Genomic DNA, 20,451 nt, shown 5'->3' with positions numbered 1-20,451 from the left:
CTGGAAGTGCTCTCCTAGGGATATGCACAAAATGGAGTCAGATATACAGGAAAGTCTAGCCTTGGGAGTTCGGAAGGCTGAGAGAAAAGCCCTTGAGTCCTGAAGAACTAGTAGGAGTTGAGCTAATGACTTGAAAAATATACGTAATGAAGCCTAAGGATCTTCAGTGTTACTATCATGGGGATAATAAGTCCACCTGGGGGTTCTAGATGGACCTAAATCTCAAAATGTGATTAAACAGAACCATAAATCCAACCTCAAAATCACATGTGGAAGGACAGAAGAGAATAATATGTGTTTACAGTCATTAAGTAACTACTCTGTAGCAGGTGCTGGTTATGTGATATATCCATTATCTTTATGCTCATTTTTGTACACATGCAATGAGCTTCGATAGGGTGGAAAACTTTCCCAAGATTAATGTGTCAGAGCTCTCTGAATTCAAAGGCCCTGATTTTTCCTTTTTAACATAATATTAACTCCGTCTTTTAAAATAAAAACATGCACTGCCACATAAGAGAAAATGATTTGTTTACTATGTTGGGTTACTCAGAGAAAGATAAGAGGCTCTGAAATTTTCAAATAACTAACATTTTTGGAATAGCTGCTAAGAGATTTTATCATTCATAATGGCAATAACATTTTACATTTGAAGAACAATAAATTTTTTTGTGGTATGTAAAACTCTTTTATTTCTCTTATCTCATTTGCTAACATACGTATTTATAGAACAGGCACTGTTAGTCTCATTTCAGCAATGAAAATGCAAACATCTAAATACATCACAAATTTAAAGCATTCAGATATACACAAAGCATATTCATTGATGCTTTGTTCAGATTAAGATTTTTCAAGATACTTTGTTCTTGTTTAACTGATCTAATAATTTTTACATATATTTCTTCAGAAAATAAATTATTGGTGATTAGAAAGTGAATAAAACTTAAATTACTCGAATTTTTTTGAAAGAAGCAGCAGACAACTAAATGATTTATGTCAATAGCTTAGTACAATTATTTTATTATTAATAATTTAAACTGATTATAATAAAGACTAACTTGAAATTCTAAATCTTAAAAATGTTTCATTTAAGCAACACTTTACTAGACTCCTTAGAGACCTGTTTTGAGATTTGTGGAAAACATTTTCTGAATATCATATTGTGGATGGTTACATTATTTGTAGATTTAGAAAATAAAACATTCCAGGGATTTTTGCTTACCTGATGTGTTTTTCGAAGATTATCTTTTTGTCTGGAATGTATTACTAAATTATTCTAATGTATAAACTAGAACAATTCAAATAACTCTTCTGTTAAAAATGAGTTTATTTGAAACTGAATGTCAGCTTAATAATGTAAGATGATCTTTCAATGTTTTCTACTTTTTAGAGTAAAATTAATGTAAAATTTAAAATACGCATTTTTGTCCTTTTAATATTGTTTTCAACATTTCCTTGTTACCCTATGACATTCAAACAGAAAATTTATTATAAATAAGAAATGTATAATACATTCTTAATACACCCACAAAGTGATGATACAATTTAAACTGAAAATGATTAAAATTTATCAGGCATGTATATATTTTTGCAAGATGCCTGGCTTGTTTTGTTAGTTAACTAACGATGCCTCACAATAGTCAGTGCTGTGATGATTACTTCTATTTGGTAAATCGGTCACAATGTATTTGCAAATCTAGCAAAAAAATTGCATGTCTGATACTCCATTTATCTATATTTTCTTTATATAGAAAGCTCAGGAAAAAATCTACTTAGATCACTAGGGATTGCACTTGCTCTTTCTTATACCTTAGCAGGAAAAACAAAAGGATATTGTTTAATTAGAGTTTTTAAAAGCAATTTAGGGTAACATATCACAAAACTTTATGTAAGGAATTCTTTTCAAAATAAATTTTTGGAGTTGGTGAAGGCTTCAAGGTGACTTGCTTTTTGGACTTGCTTCATCCACTAAGAAGAGCCAAAATAACAAGTTGATAACCACATATGAATAGCTCATCCAGGAGAGACCACTGGAATTAAACAGAAAAGTGACAGGTTATACCTAAAGCAAAGTTGGAGAAAGAAGCAAAGTAGCCTGCATGACTAGGATCAGCTGCAAACCAAGATAAATACCTAACATTGGAAAAGGGTAAGTGAAAGACCCTCAGAGACCACATTCTCATTGTAGTCTCCTGCAATCTTAGCCATGAGAGAGTCCCTCAACCCTCATGGGCCCTGAAACTGCATAGTAAGCTGCTGGGAGGTTGTACAACAGCACTGCCACAGAGAGAAAGATTGCACTGGATCTCTCCATTCCTTGAAACCTTAGCAGCTATAGCACAGCACCATTTTAGAACTCCACCCCCAACAGACTGCACACTGCCCTGCACCCCGGTGGTGCTGGGGCTAAAGTGTAAGAGAAACATGGCTGTTGCTTTCATGGCTTAGGAGTGAGCGACCGCAGGCCACTACACCCAGAGTGGAGGCATGAGCAAAGCACAGGCTTCTGCTTTTAAGACTCAGGTGGGAGTGGAGTGCCATTCTAGAATCCCACTCGCAAAAGACTGTGCACTATCCTGGAGCCCATCAATTTTGGGGTGGAGGCCCAAGAGAAGCCATGGCTGCTGCCCCTTTTGCTTAGACATGAGCAACCGTGGGTTAATGCACATTATGCAGAGTCAAAACCAGGGTGTGGGCCACCACTTGGCACCATTGTAGATCTCCATTCCCAACAGACCAGACTGCACACTGTCCTGGATCCCAGCAGCACTGAGGCTGAGGCACAAGAGGAGAGCTGGATTCTGCCCTGTTGGCTGCTGAGAAAAAAAAAAAAAAGAGAACTGGCAGCAGACCCTAGGATTTAGGAGTGAGCAACCATGGGCAACCACACCCAGAACAAAGAAAAAAGTGAGTGACATGTGCACTCCCCATCCACTGGCCAAGGCTGCTATGAGTAAAAGTGTTACCACCACAACCACCTTCACCCCAGTGGTAGAGCAGCAGCACAGCCTCTGTCATACCCAATTTGAACATTGTGCTAGTGGCCCGGGGGAAAGACCCACTCCTCCCTACCAAGGACATCAGCTGTATACTTCATTGCGAGGCCTGAGTACAAGCCAGCTCAGATCAACTTTGCCCCCTCTCCCTATGCCAGAACATACAGTCCAGGAGCAAGGGCATTGCCCAGCTCTGTCCACCAACACTGGCAACTGAACACATCTCCCAGAGGCCTGTGGTTGTTCATAATCACCCAGCTGCTACCACCACAGCTGGCACCTGCCTGCCTAGGTCACCTGCAGAGCTGAAGACTGGCACACTCAGCCCATCACAGTCATTGCCAACACTAGCATGCACTGCTTAGGACCCAGGGTTACATCTTGCAGTGCCAGTGCCATTGTTTATGATGTATCAACTGCCCAGTAACCTCAGATTTCTGCCTACATTCCTGGGCCAGGACTATCACTACTAGCTTCCAAGCCAGCCACCTGGAGGCCCAAAATTGGTTTACCTACACCCACTAACACTAGTGCCAGCACACAACATGTTAGGTCCCAGTGACACGCACAATCAGTCTTTTACTGCCATGACAGGGACCCAAAGACTGGCCTGCTCAGTGTCCTTGTTTCTGAGAAGAAAGACTGCACCACAGCCGCAGTGAATACCTACACCCTAAGCCACTGAGAAAATCTCAGATAAAAATAATGCTATTTATAGCCAAATAAATTGTACACTACTGCACACATTCCAAATCAAAGTTAAAGTACCCTACTCTATTAACAAACACCAGGGATTTATCCACAGAAAAAAAGTCCTGCCTATGAAAGCAAATTTTAAAAATCAGAAGAAACAACTGTTACACTGGACACATTAATATCAATAAAGACACATGAAACATAAAAAAGAGAGAAAATATGATACCTCCAAAGGAACACAATAATTCTCCAGAATAGATGCCAATAAAAAAATCAAATTATTGATTCTAAAGCTCAGTGAGATAAAATAGAAATTTTAAAAATTAGAAAAGCAATTCAGGATACAAATAAAAAATTTACCATAGAGGTAAATATCATAAAAATAAACACATTGATATTCTGGAACTGAAAAATTCATTGAATGAAGCACAAAATATATTTAAATGCTTCAACAGTAAACTAGATTAGCAAAAGAAAGAATCTCGGAACTTTGAGAGAGACTTTTGAAACAACCTAGTGAGACTAAATATTAATCAAAAAGAATAAATAAATAAATAAAGACTTCATGATACAATGAGACATAATTAAGTGACCAAATATATGAAATTTAAATATCTCTGAAGGTGAAGAGAGAACAAAAGGATTTGAACACCTCTTTTTTTCTTTTTTCTTTTTTTTTCTTATGACAGAGTCTTGCTCTGTCACCCAGTCTGGAGTGCAATGGAGCAATCTCAGCTCACGGTAGCCTGGACTTCCTGTGCTCAAGTGATCGGCTCACATAGGCCTCCTGAGTAGCTAGTACTACAGGCACACACCAACATACCCAGCTAATTTTGGTTAGCTTTTGCAGGAATAAAGTTTCCCTGTGTTACCCAGGCTGAGCTCAAACTTTTGGGCTGAAGTGATCCTCCTGCTTTGGCCACCCAAACTTCAAGGATTATAGGCATCAGCCACAACAACTGGCCAGACCACCTATTTAACAAAGTAATGGTTGAAAATATTCTAAATTTAACAAGAAATTTACATGTGCAGATACAGGAGGCCAGAGATTCACAAATATTTTCAGTGCAAAAAAGTCTTTTTCATTCACTGTTATAGTCAAAATGTCTAAAGTCAATGACAAAGACACCATTCTAAAGACAGAGAGAGGAAAGTGTCTAGTTACCTATAATAACCCCAGCAGATTAACAGCAGATTTCTCAGCTGAACTCTTACAGGCCAGAATAGAATGAAAATGACATGTTCAAAGTTCTGGAAGAAAAAAAGTCAGACAAATATACTATATTGAGTAAAATTATGTTTCATAAATGAAGGAGAAATTAAGTATTTTTATGAGAAGCAAAAACTGAGAAAATTAATCTGCATTAGACTCACCATACAAGAAATGCTCTATGGAGTTCTAAATCTGGACAGGAAAGAGTGACATTTACTGTCATGAAAACATACAAAAGTATAAAACTCAACTGTAAAACTAAAAGACGAATGAGAAAGAGAAAGGACTTAAATGGTACCACTGCAGATAACCACAAAAACCACAAGACATATGGGGGGGGGGTGGGAAGAACAAATAAAGAATATATGAAATAACAGAAAACAATTAACAAAATTTCACATATTTATAAGCTTGATTACATTCTTTACTTAAAAGATATAGATTGGCTGAATGAATAAAAAAACATGATAACATGATCCAGCCTATATACTGCCTCTCAGAATTGCATTTTATATGTAAAGACATGTACTTGCTGAAAATAAAGGAATGGAAAACAAATATTTCACTCAAACATAAACTAAAAGTGATCAGGAAGAATTCAACATTATATCTTCAACATTGGAAAGATCTTCCAGACAGAAAATGAACAAAGAAATATTTAGTTAACGCAAGTTGACAAACCTTTAGCCAGACTAAGAAAAAAAGAGACATGATCCAAGTAAATAAGTTCAGAAATAAAAAGAAACATTACAATTGATATGGAAGAAATTAAAAAGATAATTCATGGATACTAGGAGCCATTATATACCAATAAATTAGAAAATATAGAAAAAAAAGACAAATTCATACACACATTTAACCTATCAAGATTGAACTATGAAGAATTCTAAAATCTGAACAGATCAATAAAAAATAACATAATTAAAACTGTAATAAAATGTTTCCAGTAAGGAAAAGCCCAGGACCCAAAGACTCCACGGCTGAATTCTACCAAACATTTAAAGAAAAACTAATACTAATCCTACTCAAACTATTCCAAAAAATTGAGGAGAAGGGAATACTTCCAAACTTACTCTACAAAACCAGTATTACCCTAATGCCAAAACCGGAAAAAGACACACCAAAAAAGAAAACTACAGGCCAATATCCCAGATGAATATTGATGCAGAAATCCTCAAGAAAATCCTGCAAACCAACACTCATTAGAAAGGTAATTCATCATCATCAAGTGGGATTTATTCCAAGGATGCAAAGATGGTTCAACATCTGGAAATCAATCCATGTGATGCATCATAGCAACAGAATGAAGGACAAAAACCATTTGATAATTTCAACTGATGCTGAAAAAGCATTTGATAAAATCCAACATCTCTTCATGATAATAACTTTCAAAAAACTGGATATAGAAGGAACAAACTTAAACATACTAAAAGCCATATATGACAAGACCCACAGCTAGTATTATACTGAATGTGGAAAAACTAAAAGCCCTTTCTCTAAGATCTGAAACATGACAAGGATACCTACTGTCAACACTGTTATTCAACATAGTGCTGAGAGTCCCAGCTAGAACAATCACACAAGAGAAAGAAATAAAAACCATCTAAATTGGAAAGGAAAAAGGCAAATTATTCTTGTTTACTGATGATATGATCTTGGATCTAGAAAAACATAAGGACTCCACAGAAAAACTATTAAAACAGATACATAAATTCAGTAAATTATAAGGATACAAAATTAACATACAAAAGTCAGTATGCCAACAGTAAACAATATGAAAAAAACCTCACTTACAATAGCCATGCATAAAATTAAATACCTAGAAATTAACCAAAAGAAGTGGAAGACCTATATAATAATAATTATTTAAAAAACACTTATTAAAAAAATTGAAAAGGACACCAAAAAATTGAAAGATATTCTATGTTAATGGATTGGAAGAATCTATGTTATTAAAATGTCTATACTACACAAAGAAATCCACAGATTTAATACAATACCTATCCAAAAATCAATGACATTCCTCACAGAAATAGAAAAAAAAAATCCTAAAATTTATATGGAACCACAAATGACTTAGAATAGCCAAAGCTATCCTGAGCAAAAATAATTAAACTGGAGGAATTACCTAACTTCAAGTTATGCTACGGAGCTATAGTAACCAAAACAGCATGATACTGGCATAAAAACAGACACATTGACCAATGGAACAGAATAGAGAACCCAGAAATAAAGTCACCTACCTACGGTAAAATCATTTTTTACTAAAATGCACAGAACAAATACTGGGGAAAAGACAGTGTCTTTAATAAGTGATGCTGGGAAAATTAGATATCCATATGAAGAAGAATGAAACTACACTTCTCTTTCTTGCCATATACAAAAATTGAAGGCCTTAAGTCTAAGTTCTCAAAGTCTAAAACCACTGTAGAAAACCACTGAGGAATCTCTCCAGGACATTGGTCTGGGCAAAAATTTCTTGAGCAATACCCCCACAAGCACAGGAAAACAAAGCAAAAATGGGCAAGTGGGATAACATCAAATTAAAAAGCTCCTGCACAACGAAGGAAACAAGAAAGTGAAGAGACAACCAAAAAAAAAAAAAAAGAAAAAAAAAAAGAAAGAAAAATTATCAAATTTTCCATCTGCAGTTTGAAGAGGGGTGCAAGAATGGTGACCCCACTCTGTGTTTGCATCTGCGAGATAAGCAGCAGTAAACAGCAGGCTGAACACAATCCCATATTTTTGGACAGGATGCTTTTTGCTCACCCTGGCTCCTGCAAGCTGCCTGCAAACCGCTTCAGGAAAACATACATAGCTGCCTGCCAAGGGGCTGGTGGCTGTGTAGATATACTTTGCTGTGAATTAAAATTGTCAGAAGGTAACTGCAATTTGCCATCCATGCCTTGCCCTGTAAGTTTCAATACTTCAAATAGAAACCAGACCTTTATAATTGTTGTGTATTCAGGTTTTGCCAGTGCAATTGCTGCCTAGGTGAAGAGAAAGTTTATGGTGCTTCCTACTCCACCATTTTCTCAGGATCCTTGTCCCTTCTCTTTCACCTACTTTGCTCTAATCTTTTTTTCTTCTTTCAGCTAACTTTAGGCTTAAGTTGTTCTTTTATTTCCTCGAGGTAAGGTGTTTATTAGAGATCTTCTTTTTTCAGGTAGGCTTTATCACTATAAATTTTCCTCTTAATACTTCTTCTGTTGCATTCTGTAAGTTTTGATATATTTCATTTCAATTTCAGCTGTCTCAAGATATGTTTAATATTTTTCTTTTGATATCTCCTTTAGCTCACTTGTGCTCTGAAATGTGTTGTTATTTTTGAATTTTTCAGTTTTCTTCCTATTGCTGTTGGATGGAATATTGAATGTTTTGTATAACTGTTTGCTCTATTTGCTCAATAACATTGTTAAAGTATGCTATTTTCTTATTAATTTTCTCTCTGAATGATTAACAGTTGGGAGTAGAGTATTGAAGTCTCCTAGTATTATTGTATTGCTATTTCTTTCTTGATTTCTGTTAATATATGCTTTATATATAGTTCTTCTGATGGTATATGAATATATATTTATAATTGCTGTGTTTAATTGATGCATTAACCCACCTATAATTTTGTAATAATTTTCCTTGTCTTGTGACAGTTTTTGACTTAGGTCTATTTTGTCTAATAAAGATATAGCCATGCCTGTCTTCTGGGTTTTGTTTATGATTTACATGGAATATCTTTTCCCATTCCTTCACTTTCAATATGTGTGTCCTTAAAGTTAAAGCCTGTCTCGTGGACAGGATATAGCTGGATCTTGTTTTTTTGCACCCATTTGGCCACTTTATAACTTTTTATTAAGAGTGTTTAATCTATTTAAGTTTAAAGTAAATGTTGAGGTTGGGCATGGTGGCTCATGCCTATAATCCCGGCATTTTGGGAGGTGGTGCTGTGTGAATCACTTGAGACCAGATGTTCAAGACCAGCTTGGCCAACGTGGTGAAACCCTGTCTTTAACAAATATACAAAAATTAGTTGGACATGGAGGCATGCACCTGTAATCCCAGCTTCTTAGTAGGCTGAACCAGGAGAATCACTGGAACCCAGGAGGTGAACATTTCAACGAACTGAGATCATACCACTGTGCTCCAGTCTGAGTGACAGAGCAAGTCTCTGTCTCAAAAAAATCCAACAACCAAAGTAAATATTAATAGGTAAGAACTTCTTGTTGACATGCTGTTAATTATTTTCTGCTTTGTGCTTCCTTTGTTCCTTTTTTCTCTTTTTGTTATTTTATAATTTGATAATTTATCTTTGATAATTTATTTATACTGGTATATTTTAATTTTCTATTTTCATATCCTCTACACATTTCTTTAATTTTTGCGTATCTATAAATTTTTCTTTGTGAATACACAGGGCTTACATATTCTTCTTGCAATAGCCTATTTTAAGCTGATAATAATTTAACCTCTTTCACATATGAAAATGCCATACATTTACTTCTCCCTACAGAATATTCTTTTTGTTATTGATGTTAAAATTACATTTTTTTTTTGAGATGAAGTTTCACTCTGTTTCCCAGGCTGGAGTTCAGTGGCATGATCTTGGCTCACTGCAACCTTTGCCTCCCGGGTTCAAGCCATTTTCCTGCCTCAGCCTCCCGAGTAGCTGGGACTATAGGTGCATGCCACCATGCTCAGCTAATTTTTGTATTTTTAGTAGAGACGAGGTTTCACCAGTTGGCCGGGATGGTCTCAATTTCTTGAGCTTGTGATCTGCCCGCCTCGGCCTCCCAAAGTGCTGGGATTATAGGTATGTGCCACCATGCCTGGCCTTTTGTTTGTTTTTTAACTCTTATTCCAAAGATTTAGGTACTAATGATGACTTTCCACTTTACATACAAAGCGACTGAAGATGAAACAAGTTAAATAACACAACATTGGGGTAGATTAAATTTAAACCTCCGTGACCTAATTTAATAATTCATGCCCTTAATCAATACTCTTGAATTGCTAAGATTGCTGGTGAAGAGATCCATAAAGAGATGCATGATACTACTTGACAATTTCCATAATACATCAGTAGGATCAGAGGAGACATGCACCTGAAGCAAGAGTGACTTAGGAATTGAGGTACAAATAATTCATAGAAGTTAGGAATGACAGAAGATATGTATATAATAATGTTTTAGATGGAAAGAGGTAAACATATTAAAGAGGAACAAAAGTGACACCAGACAGAGCATTGCTGAGACAGAATGGAAATTATTATAGATGAGGTTTAGTGAAGAGGGCTGGAAATGGATCAAGAGAATCAGAGAGGGACTGACCATAGTCAGGTATACATTTAAAGGGAATAGAATGTTTTTGTTATGAGGGTCACAGGATAGTACTGCAACATTAAAAACCTTTGAGAAGATTTCCATCACAAAGAGATCACTTCAGAGCAGCATGGGCAATGTACAAGTCATTTAGTGTGGTGAAATTGGAAGTGGGAGCTACAAGAAGAGGCAGTTGCAACATGTCAAGTAAAAGTAATTTTCTTTCATCTTTGGGGTCTGAGAATCTAAGACAAATACTGGCACTCATATGACAGCAATTCGTATTTGCCAACTTGAACTGATCCTTAATAATCTGAAAGTCAGAGAAGTTTAACTCCTTCTCCAAACTTATACAGTTTTGGGGTGGTGGGACTGGGACAAGAGCATAATTCAGTTTTTATTTTTACCTGAAACAGAATCAGGGATCCTTGTTTTCCCTTATTTTGTGCTTATTTTCTGAGTCTCAGGCCACCGCCCCCGACCCCTCTAGCCTCACACATTCTAGTTACTACTTTCTCAGTGATTTCTCATTCTCATCTCACTTTCCTTGCTAGATATTCCTTCCATCCATAAGCATATTTCTTCCACTGACTAAGGAAAAAAGTAGTAAAATAGAAAAAAGAAATATGAGCTGGGGGTGAAGATGCACAATTATTAGCTATGAAGGCATTTCATTAGCAATTTATATATATATATATATATATATATATATATATATATATATATATATATGTATATGTGTGTATGCAGCTTTCCATTAGAAATTAAATGTGTATTGAGGTCAGGAGATTAAGACTATCCTCAACAACATGGTGAAACCCCATCTCTACCAAAAATACAAAAATTTAGCTGGGTGTGGCCACGCACGCCTATAGTCCTGGGTAAACAGGAGGCTGAGGCAGGAGAATGGCTTGAACCCTGGAGGCAGAGACTGCAGTGTGCCAAGATCATGCCACTGCACTCCAGCCTGGGTGACAGAGACAGACTCTGTCTCAAAAAAATAAATAAATAACAAAAGAAATTCAATGTGTGTGTTTGTGTGTGTATATATACATTATTAAATGTATATATATATATATATATAGTTTTCTTATTAAAATACAAAGACACCACTCTTTTTATTATACTACGTAACATTGTGTTTTCTTTTCTTTTCCAAGTAACTGTCTCTCTCTGAGAGACAATGTTCTACCATGAGGTCCTGAGATTGACATTACTGTGGACTTAATCTATATGTCCAAGGAACTTCAAAGGTTAAATAAATTCTATTTCTGATGTCATGATCACTAAATCGTAAATGCTAGAAGCTTTAGGTTTTGACAACTTTGGGCCTCTAATTTTAATGAGTATTCTTCCAGCTCTCTGAAATATCGGACACTGCACATTGGAAGTGGGCTTTAAGAAACTACAGTTTGATTTATCAGAATCCCTTTTGTGAAGATTTGGCTGGTTCTGGAAGTAGAACTAGTCTAAATACACTATAGCAAATGAAAATATTTACATCATGGTTTTGTTTAAAATTAAATACATAATCTTATTTTCAAAGACAAATCTAGGATATCTATTTGGAAAGAAAAGCATTTTCAATTTACCTTAACAAAATCTAAAAATATAATTTAGTACTTTTGGTCTTCATGTAGCTGAAGTGTTGTCTCTCCTTAGATAATTTTCAATGAATTTTACCCTTTCTCTTCTATTTACTAACCTGGGAAAAGAAAAATATAATTAAACAAAAGGAACCAAAGTGCTTTTTATAACTCAGCATCAGAGACAAAAGCCTAGAGCACAGCTGCATAACAGTGAATGTTCTTTTGCAGTTAATACCTGGGTGGCTCTATTTATAGAAAGACATCACAAGTTTAAAGACAGAGGAAAATGGCTCACAAATCCAATAAAACTTGGAATGCATGACTACCTGCAATATCAGGGGATTTTCACCCAATATATTTGCCAACAAATCAATAACACGAGTAAAGCCTTTTGCATTGTGGGCAATCAAATGCTCACTAACAGGTACCACTGCCTAAATTAATATAATCCTCAAAGCGCTCTGTGTATTTCAGAGCTAATACCACTGAGGCTTAAAACTCACATGTGATAAGCTAGAGGATATTTCTTAATAATGGTTTAAATAAAAGGAAATTACATGAAGATTCTGAATTAAATGCTCCCACACCGAGTGTGCTCAGTTTAAGTTGTTCTTGTCTCTAACGGAGTATTACCTATTGTCTGTAATTCTTTACACAGCAAAGAAAGTAGCAAGTACTTAAAAATTATGTTGCTTATTTCACTAAAACCTATGACTACTTTTCGAAACTGTTCTAAAATTGTGTTGGATATCACACCTCATTGAAATGACTTCCGTCCCTCACCCTTTCAGACTCAGATCAAAAATCACCACTTCTCTGAAGCCTTCCCAGACTCCCTGAGGAAAATAAACAGCTATTTTCTTTGTTTCTAACTCCTCATTTGCAACATTATCACACTATTTTGTAAGCATTCCTTCTGGCTTTTGAATGTAGCATAAGGACTTGACACATATTTTACTGAGCAAATGTGAAGAAGGTATCAAGTAAGCAGCAGAGCATATAAACAACATCTGCCATAGAGGTTAACAGTGGTGCTGGGTCTTTATGAAATATAGTTTTACTTTGAAAGTCAATGTTTAACATGGGAGAAAAACATGCAAAGAAAAGCCATGTGTTTACGTTGTGTAACTTAAAACACAAAGATGTGTTTAAGTTGACACATCCAGAGTTTGTCAATGTGCTAGTGTTGTATTCTGCTCTATAAAAGTTTAATAACACATTTACACAACAGTTTTGAATAGTTATTATCTATCAAGCATGAGGTACCAGAGATATAGAATAATTAGGTAGGGTAATTGCACTTAAGAAAATACTAAATGAGGCCAGGTGCAGTGACTCATGCCTGTAATCCCAGCACTTTGGGAGGCTTTGGCCTGAGCAGATGGCCTGAGGTCAGGAGTTTAAGACCAGCCTAGTGAAAATGGTGAAACTCTGTCTCTACTAAAAATACAAAAATTAGCTGGGCATGGTGATGTGTACTTGTAGTCCCAGCTGCTTGGGAGGCTGAGGCAGGAGAATGAATGGCTTGAGCTCAGGAGGCAGAGGTTGCAGTGGGCCAAGATTGGGCCACTGCACTCCAGCCTGGGCGACTGAGCAGGACTCTGTCTTAAAAAAAAAAAAAAGAAGAAGAAAATACTAAATGAGCAAAAAAGAACTACTCTCAGAAAATCTTTAAACTTATTAAAAATGCATTCTAGATGTATCCTTTATTTGTAAATTCTTTTGAATAATTATTGCTAAAGAAATAAAATACAGTTAATATCACATCAAAAGAATATTTTTTCTTATATAGAAAACTACAATTGTTTGGTTAACTTTACTTAAGAACAGGGCATATGCATAGATACTTTCAACAAAAGTATCTATATGTGACATTTTAATGCTATGACTAGTCATATCAGAGTGAGAGAGAAAGAGAGGAGAGCAAGAACAAGAAGGAAGATAAAGAGGAAGAAAATAAAGTAGAGGTAAGCTAGTAAAAAAGGACCCAGTGCAGTAGCTCACTCCTGTAATCCTACCACTTTGGGAGGCTGAGGCAGGTGGATTTCTTGAGTCTAGGAGTTTGAGACCAGTCTGGGCAACATGGCAAAACCCCGTATCTGCCAAAAAATTAAAATTAACAACAACAACGACGACGACGACGACAGCAACAACAACAACAAAAAACACAAAGATATGCTGGGTTTGGTGGTGCAGACCTGAGCCCGGGGAATCTGAGGCTGTAGTCAGCTATGATGACACCACCTACTCCAGCCTTGGTGACAGAGTGAGAGCCCGTATCAAAGGTAAATACGTACACACATAAAAGAAAAGGGGGAAAAAAAAGAAGACTTGGGAAGTGAGATGAACGAAAACAAAAAAGTAGTGATGAGAATAGGAAAGAAAAACAGCAGAAAGGAAAAATCTAACATAGACAAAGGAGACAAATGGAGATACTAAGGTCAAAGGGAACCAAACAAAACATTAGCTATAATTGGTGCCTGCAGCGTTGCTAAGGATTGTGAAATGGAGGTTGATACGTGCAGGGATGGCTGTATTTGTGTAACAGTCTTTTAGACTTATTTAACTCTTTAAATTATGTGAATGTACAACTTGAGTTAACATAAAATTGAAACTTAAATCTTCACTTGGCCCTTAACTTTTCCATCCACCAGAATTTTCTTTCCTCCTATTCATGACAACAGCTTTTAAGAATAGTTTTCTAGATGTGGCGTTTTCATCTCCCATCCCACCAACTAATTCTTTTCGTAAACTACTCCAATCAATCTCTAGTCTACAAAATTCTACTGAATTGCTTTTGTTAAAGTCAGCAATGATACACATCTTGCCAAAGTCAAGGGTCCGTTTGAAATGATCTTACTTGACTTCTCACTAGCGTTTGCCCAAGTTGACCACTGAATTTTTTCTTGAAATAATTCTCCTAAGTCCACAGGGACAAAATATTTATTTATTTATTTTTCTCTGAAGGACTCCAGCTCTTGGTGCTCAGACTCTGTAGTTTCTTTTTCTAGCCTTTCTCTCGAGATGATTTTTCCAATCCTATAACATAATTAACAGTCATATATTAATGACACCCAAAGCCATTATATTTCCCTATCAGACCTCTTCTGGGCTCCAGGCTCCTACGTCCAATTGCTTATTCAACATTTCCACTGTTTACTAGGAATGTGAATCCCAGCAAGGCCACAACAGAAATAATCATTCCAATCTTCTCTCAATCTGTCCCTGCTCCAATCACTCTTCCGAAACATTTTTCATCCCAGGTATGGGCATTGTTATCTATCCTTTTACTCGGAAAAATATCGTAAGTCCTATTTACTTACAATTCACATCTATTTTTTCTGGATGGCCTGTCACGTCTCTTCTGCCAGAATATATTCGAAATTTCTCATTATTTTTAATGCATTGCCGAAACATTCTCACTTGGGATCTTGAAATAGGCTGTAAACTAGAATTCTTTATTCTTTATGCTTAAATATAGCATATTCTCCACACAGAAACTAGAGATATGTTTCTAAAATGTAAACCAAATCATGCCATTCCATGCACACAAACTTAAAATGGATTTCCATTGAAATCTGACTTACAGCCACATTCATTTTCTTCGTTTACACATTTTTACATACTTGATCTCTCTCTGAGTCTCCAAACTCATTGTTACTTCTTATTCATTATGTTCATCCCATATTTGCTTCCTTTTTATCCCTCAAACAATAAACTTACTTTCATCTCCATTCCCTTGCTATTTATTCTTCTTTGAACCCTCTTCAGGCAGGTATTTACATGGCTCTTTGTTTCTTTATTTAGTTCTCAACAAATGTTCTCTTCTCAAAGAAGCATTTCATGATCACTCCAGCGACAGCAAATTTCCCTCTCCCCTCTCCTTTACCATGTATTCTATATAACATTGATTCATTTTTCCCCCAGAAAAATGTAGCACCTGATTTTATTAATATTTCTTTATTTTAAAAAAGCTTCTCCCTTCCCTTAGGATATGAAGTTGCTCCCTCCATGTGTCATGTCATATCTAAATGAGTCTGGCACAAAGCACATGCCTAAAACAATTTTTTGTTTACTCAATAACTGAAATTACTGTTTTAAATTCTACTACATGCAAGGATAATTCAAAAGTCTTTTGAATAGCTTGAATAAGTGTACAATTCTCCCAATGTATCTCCTTTCAATCCTCCTTAAATATTCTGGATTCACAATTTCAAACCATTTGTGAGTCACTGATGTAATATGCTGATTTTATACCTCTCTACATTTGTATATTATTGTTATTCTCTGTACTGGGGATTCTCCAACTTGCATCCACTAAAGGCATTTTCTTATGGAATACATACTTCCCCCTTTTCTACACTGTTACTGGGCTTATAAGGGTTTACTCTTCTCTGCACTTAGAATCCTTTCTGTATTCACAGTATCCAACACTTGTCCTATTGTCACTCTTCATTTTATCACTTTCTAGATTGTGAGGTATTAGAGGATGGAGCTTTTTCATCTTGTTTACATTTGTATACCTAGTATTTAAAACAGAGCAAGACATAATATTATGTAAGTCAGATATACCTGAAGATTTCTAGGGTACATCTGTTTTTCTATGATCTACACCAATGTTAATCAGAATTCAACATTTTCGGATTATTAAATAGCAATTATAATTTCTATAATGTTCGTAAAACATTTATAGGTTACTTAAAATTAAACAGGAAGATAAAGAGTATACTATATAGCATTAATTAATTTTTCTCAAAAATGTTTATTATTTATCTATCTGTCTAATCTATTATCTCTCTAGACTAACTTCTTGGTCACTAATTCTTTCCCAATCTGTTCCCTACCCTCTGCAAACCTCACTGACCCCAAAATTCTATGCTTACATATTTTGTTATTATTTTATTTTAGAAAACAATTTATCTTTAACTCTGCTTCCTATTATATTCCAGTTCCCAATATACCATCTGAAAAATTTTTTTTAATAATCTGTGAATTTTAAATACAAAGATTATTCTTATCACAAGGATTTCTTCTTTTCTGATATTATTTTCTCCCATCTTAATAGATACAATCAATTGTGTTAAAAGTACAAGAAATTATATATATTCATTTTCCATATTGTCTTTATTGTATTCTGCAGCTGTCATGTCTGCTTAATCTTCTAGTGCCAATGACTTTTGACAAATAGAACTATTCTCAGGGAATCTTTCTATTAGTTGAAATATAGGATATATTAAATGTAAAAAAAAAAACAAAACTCAAACAACAGCAGCTTAAATGAGATAGAAGATCCTCTTATGTAATGAAGATAGAAGTAAGAAGCTGGTTTGACAGGTCTGCTTCCTGAAGGTTTTAGGGATACAACTCTTACTGTATTGTGGCTTCACAATAAGAAATTACTGACATCTTATATGATCCCAAATTTTCATTTGCATGCTTTATACTCAGGCAATGGAATGGAGCAAAGAATGGAACAAGAAATGCACACTTCATCTGTTAAAGAAAAAAATTCAGAGCAGCTCATATCACTTCTGCAAATATTATACTAGCAAGAATTTAATTATAACTCTACACTGAGCTGCAAGAGAGACTATAATATATAGGCATCATTCTGGTCAGCAATTGGTCTAATTAAAAATTGGGGATTCTGATACCATGACAGAAAAGGGAAAATTGGAAATAACTAGCACTTTCGTCATAGTCTCCTCTTCTAAATGTATTAAACTCGGTTGAAAAATAGGCAAAAAATATTAACAGTGTAAAAAAACACAATGGCCTTTAGACATACAAAAAATAATGGTCCATCTCTCCATAGAAGCATCACAAAAACTTACCAGAAACAGTGAGAATAAACTTTGTCAGAACTCTGGAACAATAATCAGAGATTTACGACAACAAAGCAAATGCTAAATCAAGAAAGAATCAACATAGAAATGACAGTAGAGCTTTGTGGTATTTTTACTTATCCTCTTTGGTTCCATTGTGGTCTTGAAAATGGCAGTCCATATTCTTAGTGTGAGACCATGTTCCCTGGTTCCAGAGAGAGTAGAACAACCAACTACAACCCCTGGTTCCAGAGAGAGTAGAACAACCAACTACAACATGGTAGTAAAAAGAAACTACCAAAAGGGAGATATTCGAATTCTAGAGTTATCAGATTATGATATGGATAATGTCTAGCTTTCAACAAAAAATGTAGAGTTTTTGTTGAAAAACTCTACACACACACACACACACACACACACACACACACAAGAAAATATTGTCTGTTCATAGAAGAATTTAACAGAAATGGTCCCTGAGGAAACAGAGAAACTGAATTTTTTAGACTTATTCTTAAATATGAATTAAAAATGGAAAAAAAAAAACAGGGATAAAGATTTAAATGAAATAAAGGGAAATATGTCTTAACAAATAAAGAATAATCAATAAAAAGATTAAAAGTATAAAAAGAAAACAAATTTCAGCACTGTGAAATGCAATGACTGCAATAACTATAATGAATAATTAACTTGAGGGTTTCAATAGCATATTTGATCAAGCAGAATAAGGATTTAGTAAACTTGAAGATAGGCCAATTAAAATTATATGGTCTGAGAAGCAGAAAAAAAATGAACAGAGCTTACAATTAAAAATATATGGTCTGAGGAGCAGGAAAAAGTGAACAAAACTTAAGAAACTTATGTTAACACCACCAAGTGTACCAACATACACACATAATAAAAATCTCAGAAGGAGAAAGTGAAAGAAAGAGACAAGTGAATATTTGAAAATAACAATGGCTCTAAACTTCCCAAATGTAATAAAAGGCATGGATCTATAGAAGAAATCAACAAACTCCAAGAAGAATAAACAGAGAGAGATACACATCAAGACATATCACAATCGAACTGTCAAAAGCCAAAGACAGAGAATCTTGAAAGCAGCAAGAGAGAAGCCATTTATCATGAATAAGGGATCCTCAGGAAGATTCACAGTTAATATCTATAGAAACCATGGAGATCATTAGTCACTGGGATAATTTAAAATCAGCAAAGAATGTTAATGCAAAAAATGTTGAAAGAAAAACTGTCAGTTAATAATTCTATATCTGGCAAAACTATCCCTCAAAAATGAAAGTGATATTATAACATTCCCAGAAAATCAAGAGCTGAGAGTGTTTGTTCCTTGTAATTTGCCCTAATAAAGAAATTCCTTCAGTGTAAAATAAAAGAACACTGGACTGTCCATGAAGCCATATGAAGAAATAAAAAGGCACTGATACAGATAATACATAGCACAATATAAAGCCAATATTGTTGTATTTTTGGTTTGTAGCTATATTTTTCTGTTTTTTGGAGATGGAGTTTTGTTCTTGTCACCTAGGCTGGAGTGCAATGGCATGATCTTGGCTCACTGCAACCTCTGCCTCTCAGGTTTAAGTGATTCTTCTGCCTCAGGCTCCCAAGTAACTGGGACTGCAGGTGTGTGCCAACACATCCGGCTGATTTTTGTATTATTAGTAGAGATGAGTTTCATCATGTTGGCTATGCTGGTCTCAAACTCCTTACCTCAGGTGATTCACACACTCTGGCCTCCCAAAGTGCTGGGATTACAGGTGTGAACCATTGTACCTGATCTGTAATTATAAATTTTTTCATATATGGTTTAAAAGACAAATGCGTAAACCATTAATTTAAAAATCTATGTTATTGACACATGATCTATCAAAATGTAATTGTGACAAAAACAATATAAAAGAAGGACAAAATTGTACAGGAGCCGAATTTTTGTTTACTGGTGTAGTTAAGACAGAATAAGTAAAAATAGATTGTAAAAAATTTAATAGGCTTATTGTAATAACAGAGTAATCATGAAAAGATAACTAAAAATATACAGAAAAAAACAGAATAAAAAATGTAAAATATAAAAAAATCACAGAAGAAGGCAATATGGGGGGAAATAAGAAAAGTTTGAAAACAAATGGGAAAACGGCAGAAGAATTTCTTATCACAAATTACTATAAATTTGAATGGATTAAACTTTTTCTGTTTGAAAGGCAAAGATTGGCAGATTAGATCAAATTATATGCTGTCTACTAGAGGCTCATTTATTCTACAATAAAGAGATCTAAAAGACAAAACACAACAAAAAAAAAATAAGAAATGTGTTTTTATCCTGATTCCAATAAATCAAGTATAAAAATATATTGAAAAAAATTGAAATTTGACTATAGAAATTTCATTATTATATTAGAGGTATTAAAGAATATCAAGACTTTTATAGTTATGTTAAGTCTGTAGCTTTGGGAATTCATACTCCTGCAATTGAGAGGTGGCAAAATATTTGAGAATTGCTTTAAAATACTTTTCAAGGAAGAAAATCATAGTCAAGAATAAAACAAACCACAAAATATTGATAATTCTTTCTGGGTGATGGGTGTTTGTGGTTCATTGTCTAATTATTTTTACTTTTTACTTAACATTTACTTTACATTTTACTTAATATGTTTGAAAAAAATTTTAATAAAAACCAGAAAACATTTGAAGTCTGATTAATTCTGAACTCCATCTATATCTTTTATTCTGAGAGAAGTTACCATTTATCACCGTGATTATTGCAATAGCCTGTAAATTTTACACAAAATTGTTAAAACTGATTAATTA

Source organism: Saimiri boliviensis, chromosome 11, assembly GCF_048565385.1.
Source record: "Saimiri boliviensis isolate mSaiBol1 chromosome 11, mSaiBol1.pri, whole genome shotgun sequence".
NCBI lineage: Eukaryota > Metazoa > Chordata > Mammalia > Primates > Cebidae > Saimiri > Saimiri boliviensis.
Note: the sequence above shows the minus strand (reverse complement) of the source record.